At 36.1% G+C, this 17,307-nt stretch overlaps 1 pseudogene; it reads left to right on the top strand.

The window, feature by feature from the left end:
- LOC134385690 (peroxiredoxin-2-like) overlaps positions 1 to 16,047 on the top strand; it is a 92,577-nt pseudogene extending 76,530 nt beyond the window's left edge.
- Positions 16,048 to 17,307: the final 1,260 nt, after the last annotated feature.

Raw genomic sequence — 17,307 nt, 5'->3', positions numbered from 1 at the left:
TACTTTAGACTTGGACCAAGACTTACACCATCAGCCCCCTGGTTCTCGGGCCTTTGAGTTTGGACTGGAATGATGCCACCAGCTTTTCTGGACCTTCATCTTGCAGACAGCAGATCATGGGACTTCTCAGCTTCCATAATTGTGGGAGCCAATCCCTCATAATAAATCTCTTTCTATATGTCTATATAGCTCTATATACTCATATGCCTTATTGGTTCTGTTTCTCTGGAGAACACTAACTAATACCAATAGTTATCCGATGCCGGTTGTTCATTGTTTTCAAAGCTTAAAAATCAGATTGTGGCCTGACATTTTAAAATAATAAATGACTGATTTACTACATCTCTCTGGGCGGGCTGTTTGATCCCTCTCTATTTCCATTTTCATCTGTAAACGATTTTAATTATACTTTTCTATCTCCCATAAGCACTATGATAATTACTGTTGGTAGAGCACTTAGGTTTCCATGGATAAGGGAGATGGTGTAAGGGCAATGTGTTATCATCATAATTATAATTGCTATGGGCATCTGCTCATTAATGACTGTACTTGTGTAAAACCCATGAAAGTTTAATTGATATGAGACAGAAATTGGTCAACCTTAACCATATTCACTGCCAAGTTGAAGTCCAGAGGGAAAAATTTTTCTGTAATTAGATCATCTCAAATGTCATCACAAAAAGGAATATGATAATAGTAGTAAAGTGCATTAAAAATTCAACATTCATTGATTTAATAAACATTAATTGAATATCTGGTATGTGCCAGGCACTGTTCTGGGTTCTGATCATGTACTGGTGAAGAAAAAAAAAAAAAAAAAAAAACCTTTGCGAAGCTTACATTCTATGGTTTAAAATATGCAGCACCTGGGCTATTGTTTTTTCTCTTCTGATCCAAATCTTACCTTTAAGTTCTTCATCAAGCACTCTTTCCCTAAGGCCACCTTTTGCAACACATCCCAAACCACTTGTATTTTGTGGTTTCCCACTCTCAGGAAATAAGTCCTAAATATCTCTTTTTCTAAACAATGAATTGCTGCCCACTCTGCAGAACTTTTATTTGCATATATTTTTCCCCTAAAAGCTTTGAATCTTCCAATTGTCCATGGCACCTAGCATAGCCCTGTACATATAGTGTGCTCACAAATGATTCTTTAATTAATTCAACATTTAATATTTGTCACTAATATTTCTCTAACTTACTAACTAGTCGATAATGACCCATATAAACCAATGGGAATTTAGAAATGATTTCCAGACACATGAAACCCATTTGTTATTTGGTCAAACAAGACCAGGAAGTGAAAAAGGGTTAAATTTAGAAAAACATATTGTTTGCTGGCTCTACTCCTCCACTGCTTACCTGCAATTGCAGATTTCCAGTTTCTAGCAATACATTACTTGCCAAAATCACCACAGTCATCTTAAGGTATATTTCCTGGATACTCGTGACAATGTCAATTAGCAAACACAGGACATCCTAGACTTATTTATTCTACTCTGGTCCTCTTCAGTATTGTTAGCTGCTGAAGCCCTAATTGTCTCCAAAGCTGCATGAAGGCAATTCTTCTCTTATTAGGTTGAACTTTCTTTACCCAAATACTGCTGGTGCCACTTCTGTTAGTCAGCATGGTACCTTCAATACCTTGGAGCACAGATGATAAAAAATTAATGTTCAATTTTATCCAATGCTGGGGTTTCAAACCCAGGTTGTCTGTTCAATCGAATGTGGAGGAAAATGTACATTTTCTTTCTTTTTGCAGCTAATTGTCCTAAGAACACCAAGACAATACTGTTTTGAGTACCTAAATCTTCAGGATTCCTTAAGCAAAATATTTCCATCAGTTTCTACATCTCTTGGTCAATTTCTCCCTTTTCTCTCTTATCTTCATAACTCCTCTCCCTACTCCCCAATTTATATGAATGAGACCCTCGTAGCTAGATAAGGGGCAAATCTGATAAACAAACACCATAATGTGAGCAGATTCAATTTTGACCTCTAAAAATGTGTTATAAAGCCAAGCTTAACTAATTCTTTTGAGATAAAGTTGTCTTCTCAAAGTTCCTCGATGCTGATAGTTTTCTTGCAGCATCTTCATTATCTGCCCCAAAATGGTCATATCTCAGGCTTAAGCTGAATGAGACAGAGTCCTTAACACAATGTCTTTTCCATCCCTCTTACTTCTTTATAGGTTCGATGAACTGGGAAAGTATAGATCGTACAGTCACTCTGCTTTGGTCCCTACACCACACTGAATTTTTAAATAGTTAAAGGTTGTAGAAAGAAGGTAAATTTTGGGCTGACCCCGTGGCGCACTTGGGAGAGTGCGGCGCTGGGAGCGTAGCGACGCTCCTGCCACGGGTTCGGATCCTATATAGGAATAGCCAGTGCACTCAGTACCGGTCATGAAAAAGACAAAAAAAAGAAGGTAAATTTTGCATTGCTTTCAATAAATGGAAACTATAAAAAGGTGAATTTAAACTAGTTGTAAGCTATAAAGTTGTAATTAATATTATCTATGACATTACTAATGGTGTGTTCTGGTTGGTTAGAAGAATGAAAAATTATTGCTCTTGAAAATTAAACTACTACATTCCCGAATTACACCCATACGCTTTCTGAAAGTATTGTTCTCAAGAAACAGCAGCAAAATGGGAATCAAGTAGTGCCCAATACTCTTACTGCAGCTATTTGTTAAAAGCTGCATTTAAACATATGCTTTAGTCTTGGGAGCTAAACAGAGACTTTACTTTCTCCATCACTCTCCCCAATCCAAATCCTGAGCTCCCGCCACATTCTTGACAGCGGCATGGAGGAGAGAAGTCAAGAATAAAGAAGAATGGGTGGTGTATAAGTCCAGTTTTGTTGCTTATAAAAAAAATACCTGAAACTGGGTAATTTAGAGAGAAAATGAAATTTATTGCTTACAGTTTCAGAAGCTAGGAAGTCTAAAGTCCAGGGAACACAGTTGGTGAAGGCTTTCTTTGGTGGTGACTTCAGTGACATCAGGGTATCACATTGCAAAAATGGCAGAGGAGAGAAAGCAAAGAGAGCAGAAAGAGAGAGAGACTCTCCGCTCTCTTCTTTCAAAGCCGTCAGAACCACACCCCTGACCACCATTATTAATCCATTCACTACTGCATGGTCTTACAAGCTAATCACCTCCCTAAGGCCCCATCTTTCAATTACCATAATAAAATTTTCCACCCTCAACAGTTACAGTGGGGATTAAGCTTCTAATATAGGAAATTCGGGGTACACAATTCAATTAAGGAACAGCACATGGCTAGGTTCAATTTCGGCAATGCCAACTTCTTAGAGAAGTCACTTAACTTCTCTGTGCCTCGCTTTTCTCATTTGTGAAATAGGAATCATAATTATATCCACTCCAAAGTCAAGTTCTGAGTAATAAATGTGCTAATTCATGAAAAAATGCTTAAAACAAATGATGATATATAGTAAGTACCAAATTAGTTATGATGATGATTGTTATCATCATCACTACCCATCAGGGCCTGCCCCCACCTAATCACTTATTTTCATGCATGAAGAAAGGAAGAAAAAGACAAAGGCCCATCCTAAGTTCTTTGACCCACTCAACCACACCAAACTGAAGGAAGCAATCAGAAGATGGGTTTTCCCACTTAGCCAGAGTATATACACCTATGTGGCCCTGTCGATTGTTATGAACTTCAACTAACCAAGTTGGCATTTTCTCTTCTTTAAAGGAAATAATAAAATCTGGTAAAGCAGAGAAGGGCCTAGATGTGAAGAGGGACTGAGGAATAACCTACCTCTACAAATCAAAGATGTAAAATAGTGACATGGGATGCCTGAAAATAACTGAATCAGAAATTCGAAGGTCCACTCAGAAATATTGAGAGAGATGCCTGCAGAGGCATGGAGCTGAATCTGATGTTCTCAAGGGGACAAGTGAAAGAGGCAGGGAGCACAACCAGTGGAGGGATGGAGTCAAGTGTGAGTGAGGGAAGGAGAGTGGCAAGGCTGTATTCTGGAACGAAAGACTTACAGTGACTCTGAGAATGTCTTTGTAGAGGCGTAGAGGTCTGCAATGGATTAAACTGTGTATTTTAAACACTTAAACTGTCAAGTGTTAAGAGGATGGGAAATCCTATTATGGAAATTGAAAGGTGGGACCTTGAAGAAGTGATTAGATTGTAAGGACCGTGCCATAGTGAATGGATTAATCTATTTGATGGTTTAATGTTGGTCACGGCTGTGGTTCTGAGGACTTTAAAAGAAGAGCCAGTGAGGAGTGAACTAACTCTCTCTCTGCTTCTGCCATCTGCCATGTGACACCCTACTTTGCTGTGAATAGTCTCTACCCACCAACAAGGCTCTCACCAGACGTGTCCCCTGGACTTTGGACTTCCCAGCCTCTGAAACTACAAGCAGTAAATGTTGCTTCTCTACAAATTACCCAGTTTCACATATTTCTGTTATAAGCAGTAGAAACAAACTAATACAGGGACTTTGGTTTGTGTGTGTTGGTGGGAAGAGTGCATGCCCTGTTTCCTCTGAGTGTTTATACAAACATCCATTCATTTTCCGTGTCTCTGTGTGTTATAAGGAATGAGAATAGTCTGATATGTTTAATGATTAATATTAAATGCAAACAGTTACCAAATATATGCTGGTCAATTTATGACGTTTTTAGCAATAAGCTGTTAGGCCTTTAAAAGGCCCCAATATTTCATAATCATAGTCACGGTGTTTATTGCTATGCATATTACACTATTTCAAGGACTAAGCTAATCATATCTGTACTTCTCTTAGTCACCTACAAAATTGTATAGCCCAGCAGAAAATAAACAGATTACTTTTCACTAGTCAAGAAGGGAAAGTTCAGATCCCTGTCTCTTTTGCAGAAATGTATCTCTGAGACAGGATGGTTTCTCTGCAGATTCTTGTCAAATGAAACCATTCATATCACCTTAGGTATGAACCACAGTGATGTCGAGTAGAAAACAGAAGAGTGCTGGTCCCACCCTGCTATTGAGCGTTCCCAGTGAAGTGAAATCAGGTTAATCATCCAACTCCTCTTTGACAATCTGTCAAGGGAACTGTGCCTAAGGAAGGATGCCCACAAGATTATGATGGAACTTCCATATTTTGCATTATCCCACATAAGGCAAAACAAGCTATCAAAGTAATAACAGAACCCAGCACACAATGATAAGATTGCCAACTTTAGGATTTTTTTCATATCCAATAATTTTTAAATACTCATATGATTTAAGTCAAATGACTTATTTTTCTAGAATAAATTTTGTTTAAAAAAGGAATTGTTAGGGCTGGCCCTGTGGCACACTCGGGAGAGTGCAGCAATTGGGAGCATAGCGGTGCTCCTGCCGTGTGTTCGGATCCTATATAGGAATGGCCGGTGCGCTCACTGGCTGAGCGCGGTGCGAGTGACAGCACGCCAAGGGTTGTGATCCCCTTACCAGTCACAAAAAGACAAAAAAAAAAAAAAAAAGGAATTGTTAGTACTTTAAATAGAAAATCAGTATCATGAGCCATAAATAAAAAGCAATAAAAGTAAATAAATGCAATGAAAGTGAAGAAATGTCATTAATTTTTCCACCTTATTTACTTAAGTCAAGGACCATTACTGATAATGATACTAATACCATTTTGTGTTAACTTTATATCATAAAATTTGACAAGTGTTTGTATTGTCTATAATCACTTTATATCACTTTACTGAAGAAGAAATGGCCATGTCATGTTTAACAGTCAGTGCTCAGATGCAGCAAAGGAAGTTTCCCAACAGCTTCCAGGGGTTGCTCCTCCAGAACCATTAACCATGATGTGGCCATTTCTCCTTCAGTAAAGTGATAGTGCAGGTTCCCTTGTAGCATTAAAGAAATCCTCCAAAGAGGAAATCTATTGTACCACCTCTACAATGAAATTTAGAAAATAAAATAATCTTAAGAATTGTTTCCAAAAAAGTACATAATAAAAGAACTAACTTTTTAAGAACAAATACAAGGGTACTTCAAAAAATTCATGGAAATTAGCCATCCTAACTGGGGGTATCTCAGTGTGGTTTTGATTTGCATTTCATGGATGCTGAGTGATGTTGAGCATTTTTTCATATGTCTGTTGGCCATTTGTATATCTTCCTTAGAGAAATGCCTACTTAGCTCTTTTGCACATTTTTTAATTGGGTTACTTGTTTTCTTCTTGTAAAGTTGTTTGAGTTCCTTATATATTCTGGATATTAATCCTTTGTCTGTTGTATACTTTGAAAAAGGATCTCTCATACATTGTTGGTGGGACTGCAAAATGGTGCAGCCTCTATGGAAAATGGTATGGAGGTTCCTCAAACAATTGCAGATAGATCTACCATACGACCCAGATATCCCACTGTTGGGAATATACCCAGAGGAATGGAAATCATCAAGTCGAAGGTATACCTGTTCCCCAGTGTTCATCGCAGCACTCTTTACAATAGCCAAGATTTGGAACCAGCCCAAATGTCCATCATCAGATGAGTGGATACGGAAAATGTGGTACATCTACACAATGGAATACTACTCAGCTATAAAAATGAATGAAATACTGCCATTTGCAACAACATGGATGGACCTTGAGAGAATTATATTAAGTGAAACAAGTCAGGCACAGAAAGAGAAATACCACATGTTCTCACTTATTGGTGGGAGCTAAAAATTAATATAGAAATTCACACACACACACACACACACACACACACAAAACCGGGGGGGGGGGGGGAGAAGATATAACAACCACAATTACTTGAAGTTGATATGACAAGCAAACAGAAAGGACATTGTTGGGGGGAGGGGGGAGGGAGGAGGGAGGGAGGTTTTGGTGATGGGGAGCAATAATCAGCCACAATGTATATCGACAAAATAAAATTTTAAAAATTTCATGGAAAAATAGAATTAAAAGATAATATGAATCTTTCCATAAACTTTTTTTAATTCATTTTTTAAGATAATTTACTATACATATACATGGGGTACAAAGTTGACTTCCAATAGTTCTGTACAACATGTGATGGTCAGATCAGGATAGTTAGCTTATTCATCATTACAATATGTAATCATTCTTTATGTCCATTAACCAATTTCTTCTTAACCCCCTCTCTCTTCCCCTTCCCTCTCTTTTTCACCTCTAGTAAACATACTTCTTTTCTCTTCTAAAAGTTCAACATATTATTGTAATTGTTCTTTCTTTCTTTATTTCTCTCTGTCTCTCTTTATTGTTTATTCATTTATTTATGGATTCAGCTCTCTCCTACTAGTGAGGACATGTGGTATTTCTCTTTCTGTCTCTGGCTTATTTCACTAAACATAATTTTCTCTAGGCTTATCCATATTGCAACAAATGGCAAAATTTCATTCTTTTTTTTATGGCTGAGTAGTATTCCACTATGTGTATATACCACATTTTCCTAATTCAGTCATCCATCAATGGACTTAGATTGGTTCCATAGCCTGGCTATTGAAAATAGAGCTTTGATAAACATGGGAGTGCAGGTATCTCTCCAACATGATGATTTCCAGTCTTCTGGATATATACTCAGTAGTGGGATTGCTGAATCATATGGTAGTTCTATCTGTACTTGTTTGAGGAATCTCCGTACTGTTCTCCATAATGGCTGTACTAATTTACAGTCCCACCAACAGTGTAGGAAGGTTCCCTTTCTCCACATCCTTACCAGCATTTGCTATTCTCTAACTTTTTTTATAATAGCCAGTCTGACTGGGGTAAGGTGATATCTCAAAGTGGTTTTGATTTGCATTTCCCTAATGATTAGTGATTTTGAGCATTTTTTCACATATCTGTTGACCATTTGTATATCCTCCTTTGAGAAATGTCTATTCAGTTCTTTTGCCCATTTTTTAATTGGATTATTTGCTTTTTTACTGTAAAGTTGTTTGAGTTCCTTGTATATTCTGGATATTAATCCGCTGTCAGATGTGTAGTTTGCACATATTTTCTCCCATTCTGTAGGTTGTCTTTTCACTCTTGATTGTTTACTTTGCTATGCAGAAGCTTTTTAGTTTGATATAATTCCTTTTGTTTACTTTTTCTTTTGTTGTCTGTGCTTTTGGGGTCTTATTCATAAAGTCTTTGTCTAGGCCTAGATCCTGGAGTGTTTCCTCTATGTTTTCTTCTAGAAGTTGTAAAGTCCATGAACTTTTTGAAGTGATCTCGTACTTTCTAAAGTCCAGCCTGCAGACAAGTTGCTATCAGGCAACCAAAATAGTTATTAATTAAGTGGATTTCCATCCTTGTATTTATATTTAAGGTTTTAGGCAAATATTTATCTGCCTCAAATAACGCAGGATAATTTTTAACTAATTATTGGAGATGCATATTAATCCCAGCCACACTAAAGCTGCTGTATAAAAATCTATTCTATCTTCCAGAGAATGGACATTTATTTCAACAGAAATCTCTGTAAATGTATCTATATATCTGAAGAATAGACTTTTATCTGTAGAAAAATTCAGACGATGTGACAATTTTCTTTAGCTTTTTTGAGTGTATGTTGGAAAAAATGCAAGTAATGAACCTGAACTAATACTGTATATCATTCATTTCTTCAAAATTACATGTTTAATGTTTTCTATGTGTCAGAAACCAAGTTAGATAATTAGTGCATAATTAGGCTATGAGCCTAGTTTAGGTAATTAGTGCATAACTTTAAACTTCTATAACATCTTCCAACACAGAGAGGTGTAAGGATTCAATTGCTGTATATGGAAAATAGAATATCCCATTTTTGCATCATCTAAAGGACCCATCCATGTGTTATCTTTTTTTAATCAAATGTCATAAGCAAAAACTCTCAGCATTGCTAAGGCAGGGAAAATAGGAAAAGGAAAAGAAGCAGCTAAAAGAAATGGAGCATATAGTAAAGCAGGATCTTTGGAAAATTCAGTTCACAAAAGGATTTTATGATACGTAATTTATTCATGGCTCCTACTGGATTGAGTTAATAGCAATTGCCCATCCCCCTTGTTGTGGTCGTCATCCTCTAAAGTGTCTCAGTTTATATCCCAAGACAGGAGGCATTGCTGCTCAACTACAACGTTATTCCTCCAAAACAATCTTCTATACACTAAGAGGCTATGAAACAGGAAGACAGATGTGTCTGAGACCAGGAGAGTTCAGAGATTGCATTTTACTGCTGAAATTGACTGGGTCCCCAGTACTCATCTCAATGGCCTTCCTCTAACCTATGCCCTTTACTTAATGTTTTGTTTATTTAGAATATGTGTAAAAAAGGAAAGCCAGAGTACTTATTTGATTACTTAAAGAGGGAAAAAGACTACACAAAATACAATATAAGAGACTGAACTTTCACTTACATTTTGTGAATTTCTTACATTATCATTATCATGTGTTTAAAATAATACATAGTCTAATGACATTGAGGAACTTTGGAAACATTATACCTATTCTTACTATAAAAACTATGTATTTCTATAACATTTATTAAGTGCTTTCAGATGCATAATTTTATGTCCTTGCAGCAATCTATAAGAAAATGTTTTATTACTAATTTTTAGCTGAGATAATAGAATCTCAGGAATTTATTGTCAGCAGGTAGTGAGCTTTAACTGAACCTGAGTCACCTAAATTCCAATCTAGTCTTTCTATTGCATTACAGCTGCCACTCCCCTCTGACACTTGCAACATAATTCAACATTGAACAGAAATCAATCGGAGAAGTGGGTGGGCCAAGTAACTGACAATTCTGTTATTAACTGATCTCAAGGATGTTAATAGCATCCACTTGACAGATAAATTAAGAACTAACAACAGCACAGACCACAGACAGGAAGTGGTAGAAATGGTGGTGCTAGCTTTAAAGCAGTAAGAAGCTATCTGACACAGTCTTGGAGATTCTATATAAAGTGAACAAACATCATTGAGACCACCTGATGCTTTGAGAAATTGTGACCAAGATCACTCAATGAGAGTTCTGAGTAAAAATGCTAGCTCAGCCAAAATGGGTTTCATCCTTGGAATTGGTTACTGAATATAAATAGCACAGATACAGCCCTCGGAAAAGAGATATTTATGGGATATTTATGTGATCAAAGACAAAGAAATATTAAAGAGCGGCAAAAGCAGCTTCAGCCATATGGTACAGGTCAGGCTGAAATCTAAGGAAGTACTTCTCTGTATGCACTAGCAAAGTGCTTTCCTCACTCAGGGAAGGCCCAGAAATGGAAACAAAGAGACAAAAAAAAAAAAAAAACAGACTGCAGGGGCAGCTGGGTCAAGTCTTCTATCTGTGGTTTTTTTTAATGGCTACAACAATAATATTATATTTACCACTTTAGAGGCCTTACTCTTTTTTTTTTTTAATTTTATTTTGTCGATATACAATGTGGTTGATTATTGTGGCCCATTACCAAAACCTCCCTCCCCCCTCCCTCTCCCACCTCTGCCCCCTCCCACCCAACAATGTCCTTTCTGTTTGCTTGTCATGTCAACTTCAAGGAATTGTAATTGTTATGTCTTCTTCTCCCCCCCCCCCAGTTTTGTGTGTGTGTGTGTGTGTGTGTGTGTGTGTGTGTGTGTGTGTGTGTGTGTGAATTTATTTATTTATTTTTATCTCCTACCAATAAGTGAGAACATGTGGTATTTCTCTTTCTGTGCCTGACTCGTTTCACTTAATATAATTCTCTCAAGGTCCATCCATGTTGTTGCAAATGACAGTATTTCATTCTTTTTTATAGCTGAGTAGTATTCCATTGTGTAGATATACCACATTTTCTGTATCCACTTATCCGATGATCGACATTTGGGCTGGTTCCAACTCTTAGCTATTGTAAAGAGTGCTGCAATGAACATTGGGGAACAGGTATACCTTCGACTTGATGATTTCCATTCCTCTGGGTATATTCCCAACAGTGGGATAGCTGGGTCATATGGTAGATCTATCAGCAATTGTTTGAGGAACCTCCATACCATTTTCCATAGAGGCTGCACCATTTTGCAGTCCCACCAACAATGTATGAGAGTTCCTTTTTCTCCGCAGCCTCGCCAGCATTTATCGTTCAGAGTCTTTTGGATTTTAGCCATCCTAACTGGGGTTAGATGGTATCTCAATGTGGTTTTGATTTGCATTTCCCGGATGCTGAGTGATGTTGAGCATTTTTTCATATGTCTGTTGGCCATTTGTATATCTTCCTTAGAGAAATGCCTACTTAGCTCTTTTGCCCATTTTTTAATTGGGTTGCTTGTTTTCTTCTTGTAAAGTTGTTTGAGTTCCTTGTATATTAAGAAACTAATGCACCTTCTCTTTACTCTCTTTCACCTTTACTGGCTAAATGCAAACTATGATGAGATTTTAGGGGAGGATAGTTCTCCTAAATAGAAGGAGCCTGGATCCTTGCAGCACTAAGTGAAGAGAACCTAATGCTGCCCAGGAACACCTCTTGGGATTGTTAATGTGAGTAAAAACTAAACTTCTATCATGACTGACTCACTATATATTTTGACGTCCATTTGTTACAACAGTTAGCTTCCTCTATAGAAGCATCAGTTTGGACAGAAGAAAATGGTGAAACATCATTTTCGACACACAAAAAGGTACTGAAGAAATTGAGTCAGTAGTAATACCTAGCTTTTATTCTTCTTATTTCTTCTTCTGATGTGGATAGAATTAGGACTATTGTTATCAACATTAGGATAGCTACTCCTTTCTCAAAATTATAGAAAGTATCACTTGAGTTCGATTCAAGAGTTAGATTCAACAATTAAGTTGTTTTTCTAAGATTTATCTCACTTTAATTTCTATGTGGACTTTCCTAGCTAGTTTTAGAGAAATTGTACTTTTTGCTGGCTAACCCTGAGGAAATGTGATATCCTAGGAAGGCCTGCCTGAAGCAATTCCAGCTCATATCAATGGGACACTCACTATATTAATATATATTATTAATTATATATATGAACGGGGGCACAAAGAAACAGCAGACTGGCTCAAAGAAGTACATAACTTGTCTCTTCTTAAAAGTGGGTAAATGTCTGATTTAATTAGAACTGAGATTGTTCCACTATAAAATCCTAAAAAGAATGAAAAAAAGCAAAGAATCAATCTAACAAAACAGGATTTACCAACACAGCTGAATAATGGTTTTGTCAAAAAAAAAAAAAAAAAAAAAAAAAATAGAGACACTGAAATATCTGCTTTTTGTAAAATATTTCTATCCTTTTTCTTTCATTTTTCTTTTATTTTTCTGGAAAATCACATGGGAAACATGTAATTGAGAGGGCCCAGGATTCTAGCAATACAAAGTTGCAAAATTTTTAATAAAATATACTGCTTCGGGCTGAACCCGTGGCTCACTCGGGAGAGTGCGGCGCTGGGAGCGCCGAGGCCGTGAGTTCGGATCTTATATAGGGATGGCCGGTGCGCTCACTGGCTGAGCGCGGTGCCGGCGACACCAAGCCAAAGGTTACGATCCCCTTACCCGTCACAAAAAAATTAAAAAGATGATAAAATAAATAAATAAATAAAATATACTGCTTCAAAACAATTACCACATGCTTTAGTAAACAGTCTAAGAAAGAATTTGAGTCTAATGTTTTAGAATTATAAGTTTTCGTTCTTCATGGGTTGGGGCATAAGTACACACAGAACTGTATTTTATAAGTCTGAGGTACATCACTGATGACAGCATAATGAACAATATCTTCAGCACTCTTTTTCATATTACATTTATGTAAATATTATAATTTTTATGTCTATTTTTCATGGTATTAATTCTGGATCAAAGCAGTAAAACTGTTACTTGCTTTTCAATTTATTTGATCTCCTCTAAAAGCCTTAGGCTATTTGAATTGAAACTATGAATGATTCAAACACAAGTGAGAAGAATTCCTACTGACTAAATACAAATTCAAGATGGTGAGATAGCATGTCTTGTATCATAAGCAGCTATTAATAAATACAAGGAAAAAATACAAGATGTCATTATATTCAAAAGTTAATTTATTTTTTAAGTTAATTTCTACTTGGTTTGAATAATATTTTATTGCTTCAGAATAAACTCTGTATCCTTGAAGAATCACCTAGTAGAAACATTAGTGTTGTTTATTTTTCAGTCACCTAATTTTAAAGAATATAAAGAACCTATACTTCCCTCCCCTATTTATTGTGGTTATCTGTACATTTCAATATTGGCAATAACAGAAAAGTTACACTAATAGGGTAAGGTAACAACACTTTTGAATAAAATACTTGGATTAGTACTGTAACATTTTTCTTCTTGACTTTCAACTCTTTGAAGCATGACCATCCTTTTGGCTGTATAATTGGGTTTTGTATTTTTTTTTTAATGAGAAACAAAGTTTTTGAATTGGCACTAGAGTGTAAATTTAATTAAAGACACAGTTCCTGTAATGATTAGAACATGTGTGCCATAGTCAAAGAAGTTCTCACTGCTAACATTTCTAATTTTAAGAAATTAAAAGACCTTAATTTGAGTCTCTACGTAAGGTTCATTTAGCTCCTGATATTGAAAAGCTATTTGCAATTTTCAAATCTTTTGAAGCAGTTTGGTGACTATACACAGTTTACATAAAGTTAATGGTAACAAGTAACTAGAAATTCTAAGGTATATTTTAACAAATTGTAGATAATTTTAAAAATCTCAAGACAGGGAAAAATTTAGTTAAAATAACATGATGTAGAGAACCTGTACATATTTAAAAATCAATTTCCCATAAAATTATTACTGGAGAAGCATAATACTTTTACATTGAGAATTGTTTCTTCTTTTTTTATCTTTATAATAGAAGAGAGAGATGTTAACATGTAAACATAGACATAAATATATATTTAATAAAATAGGGAACATTTCTATACCTCCCCCCCAAACAAAAAGTCAACTTGAGTTTAAACTGCTTGGGGAAAAATAAAAATGCAAAGTATAATTTTTGGTTTTGAAAAAAAGAAAAGTGTTCAGAGGAGGGATACAGAAAGATAGGAACTAAACTTCGTTTTTTGTTTAATTGATAAATAAAAATTGCACATATTTGGGGGGTACAGTGTGATGTTTCAATGCATGTACACATTGCAAAATGATCAGATCAGGGTAATTAGCACATCCATCACTTTAAGCATTTATTATTTCTTTGTGGTGATAATATTCAAAATCCTCTCTTCTGGCCATCTTGATGATATTATACACTGCACTGTTAACAGTTATTCTCACTCTGCTGTGTAATAGAATACCAGAACTTACTCTTCCTGTATAACTGTAACTTTGTACTCATTGACCAACCTGTCCCAGTCCCTTCCTCCCCGTTACCCTCCCAATGGACTACTATTCAGCCGTAAAACAGTGATATCCTGTCATTTGCAGCAGCATACATGAACTTAGAGGGCACTATTTAAGTGAAATAATCCAGGCACAGATAGACAAACACCGCATGATCTCACTCATATGTACAATCTAAAAACATTGCTTCCATAAAAGTAGAGAGTAGAATAGTGGTTACCAGGGGCACCATACTTCTGAGAAAAGAAATTCTGAGGAAAGAGGAATTAGCCAGAGAGCCTGATGAGAGAACATACACCTCTATGTTTTGAAGTTTTTATAATGACTGTAAATTCTTTTTCTTTTTCAAAAAGACATTTTCAATGTAGTAGGTAAGAGTAGACAGCTTTAGAAATAATACATCCTTAAAAAGCAGTCAGTAACTGAGCAATTGAGAACTGTATGGACACATAAACATGAATACATGTGAGTACGATCAACATAGCTGAAGCTGCAACATAAACAAATGGATTGTTAAAAGACCTAGCCAAACCAAAACACCAAGCAGTTGGATTCTACTTTGTTGTAAGGAAAAGTTTCTTGATAGCAACAAAAGAGAGGACAAAACAGAAAATGCTTTGACGTATTTATCTATCCAGTATTGTCCAAGGCATAGAGACACCAAAGAAAAGAGTTCAACAGACAACAACCTGAACTAAAATAATTTATTTGAAAAACCAATACCTATTTTTAAAATATTGACACTACATGTCTTTTATCTCCCACTGGAATAGAAACCTAATGAAAGTAGGTATTTTGTCTGCTTTCTTCCTTGCCATATTCTTAGTCCATAAAAGAGTTTCTAGGATTAAATAAATGCTCAATACGTATTTATCATACAAATGATCGAATAAATAGGATATCCTCTTGGGGTACAGAGGGCACATTTGTCCTTACCATGGACAGGATGAAATATATGTTTTAACATGCCATCTGCCCTTGATTTGATTTCATGTTAACCAAAGAACCATTCAATAGGAGAGCCACTCTCAGGCAAAAGGGGTATGTATGGTCACTGGAAAGTTACATCCTCCAATACAAGGTATTTAATTTCTATTTCATTCAATTACACGATAATTCAAAAATGTCTTCTCTGACCCCTATGAGGCACCCCTGTTGTTGGTGTTTGACTACTTCGTACAAATCAACAAAGCCAAAATTTCCAAGCCAGCTTCTTTTTGAGAAGAAAGAGCTATAATAACAGAATTTAAAGAGCTTATAAAAACTGATTTCTGTGGAAAACCCTGGAATTTTTTCTTCTACTCACTTGATGTCACATTTTGTATTCTAATGAAATCATTGCTTTTGGTGATAGAACTGAATGATTTAGATCTATAAATAAGAAAGTGATAGCATGTTCTGTTGATTTTCACTATACCCATTTGATCTGGATCATTATTTGTCAAAACAAAGACTTGGGCCAAAAATGATTTCATGTCTTTCAGATTTGACATATTGGACTTCAAAGGCTTATGTGTATGTCTAGAGCAACTCGGGCTGTACTCATGAAGGTCTCTTTACTATTCATGATGAAGGAATCCTAAGACAGAAGACAATGAATGGCCTTCCTATTGGTAGGTCACTTCATGAGATATTACTTTTGGTTAAGCATCTCAGCACACCAACAAATATGAGGATAGGGCTGACCTGCCACTTGGAGACCCAGTGCAATAGACTGAATGTGTTCCTCCAAAATTCATATGTTTAAATTCTAATCCTCAGTGTGATGTTATTAGAAGACGGGACCTTTTGGAGGCGATTGGGCTACACCCTTTTGAATGGGATTTCTGCCCTTCAAAAGGAAACCCCAAGGAGTCCCTCACTCCTTTCATCATGGGAAGACACAACAAGAAGGAGCCATCTATAGTTAGAAAGAGAGGTCTCACCAGACACTGAATCTGCCAGCAGATTGATCTTGGACTTACCTGCCTCCAAAACGGAGAAGAATAAATTTCTGTTATTTATAAACCACCAAGTTTATGGTATTTTTTTATAGCAACCCAAACAGACTAAGACACCGGTAATTAGACAATAGCCCCAGATCCAGATGGAAAACTGAAGGTTTTTGATAAACTAAACTGAAAACTACTCCCTGAGGCCACACTGTCTAGTTAAGAGTCTTCAATAAAGTTCCACTTTTTAATTCTTAAATAAACAAACAAACAAATTTATTAATTAAAAGTGCTATAAAAAAGCAAAGGTCTTACAGGCCCTCAAATACACCCAGACTGGCCCTACCTCAAGGATCTGCATTTACTATTCCACTGCTGCTCACTCTCTTGCTTTTTCCAAATGACAATTGTCTTCATTCTTGCTCTAGTTTCAGCGACTCATCGAAGATGTCCCTGGACATCCGCCTTATAAAAGAATTAACCACACACTCCGTCACTATTCACCTTATCCTGTCATATTTCTCTCCACAGGTGTAATCACTATATAATATAGTTTACATTTTTGTTACTTGTTTTGTTTATTGTCCACTTCCCCCCTCTAGAATATAGTTTGCATGAGGTCAGGAATTTTTACTTGCTTCCTGTTTTGCTGTATCCTTAGAACCTAAACCAATACCTACCACAGAGCAAGCACTCAGCAATATTATTGAATGAATAAATGAGAAAATAGATGTATGAATATGAGTTGTCCCTTGAAAACCTGATTGCTTCTAAGTGAAACAACTGCATCTTTCTCAAGATTTGAAGCCCTGGGCTACAAAAACAATCCCAAGTTACTAGCACTCAGTGAAGTCTCTCTGGGATGTCATCTGTCTTTCTTATGTGAAATCTCTTTCTTAGTTTCTTAACTTTATCAAATTATATTGTACTTATCTGGATCCTACATGTATAAGTTGATGTTGAAGTATTAGCATACTTTAAGTGGTCTTGATAAAATAAATAAGAATATAGACATTTTTCCTAATGCTTGTACCTGTTTCCACATTTGCAAAACATGATTTTAACAAGTAGTTTTG

The sequence above is a fragment of the Cynocephalus volans genome, chromosome 9 (assembly GCF_027409185.1).
Source record: "Cynocephalus volans isolate mCynVol1 chromosome 9, mCynVol1.pri, whole genome shotgun sequence".
In the NCBI taxonomy this organism is placed as follows: domain Eukaryota; kingdom Metazoa; phylum Chordata; class Mammalia; order Dermoptera; family Cynocephalidae; genus Cynocephalus; species Cynocephalus volans.
This window is presented reverse-complemented; position numbering and strand designations above follow the sequence as displayed.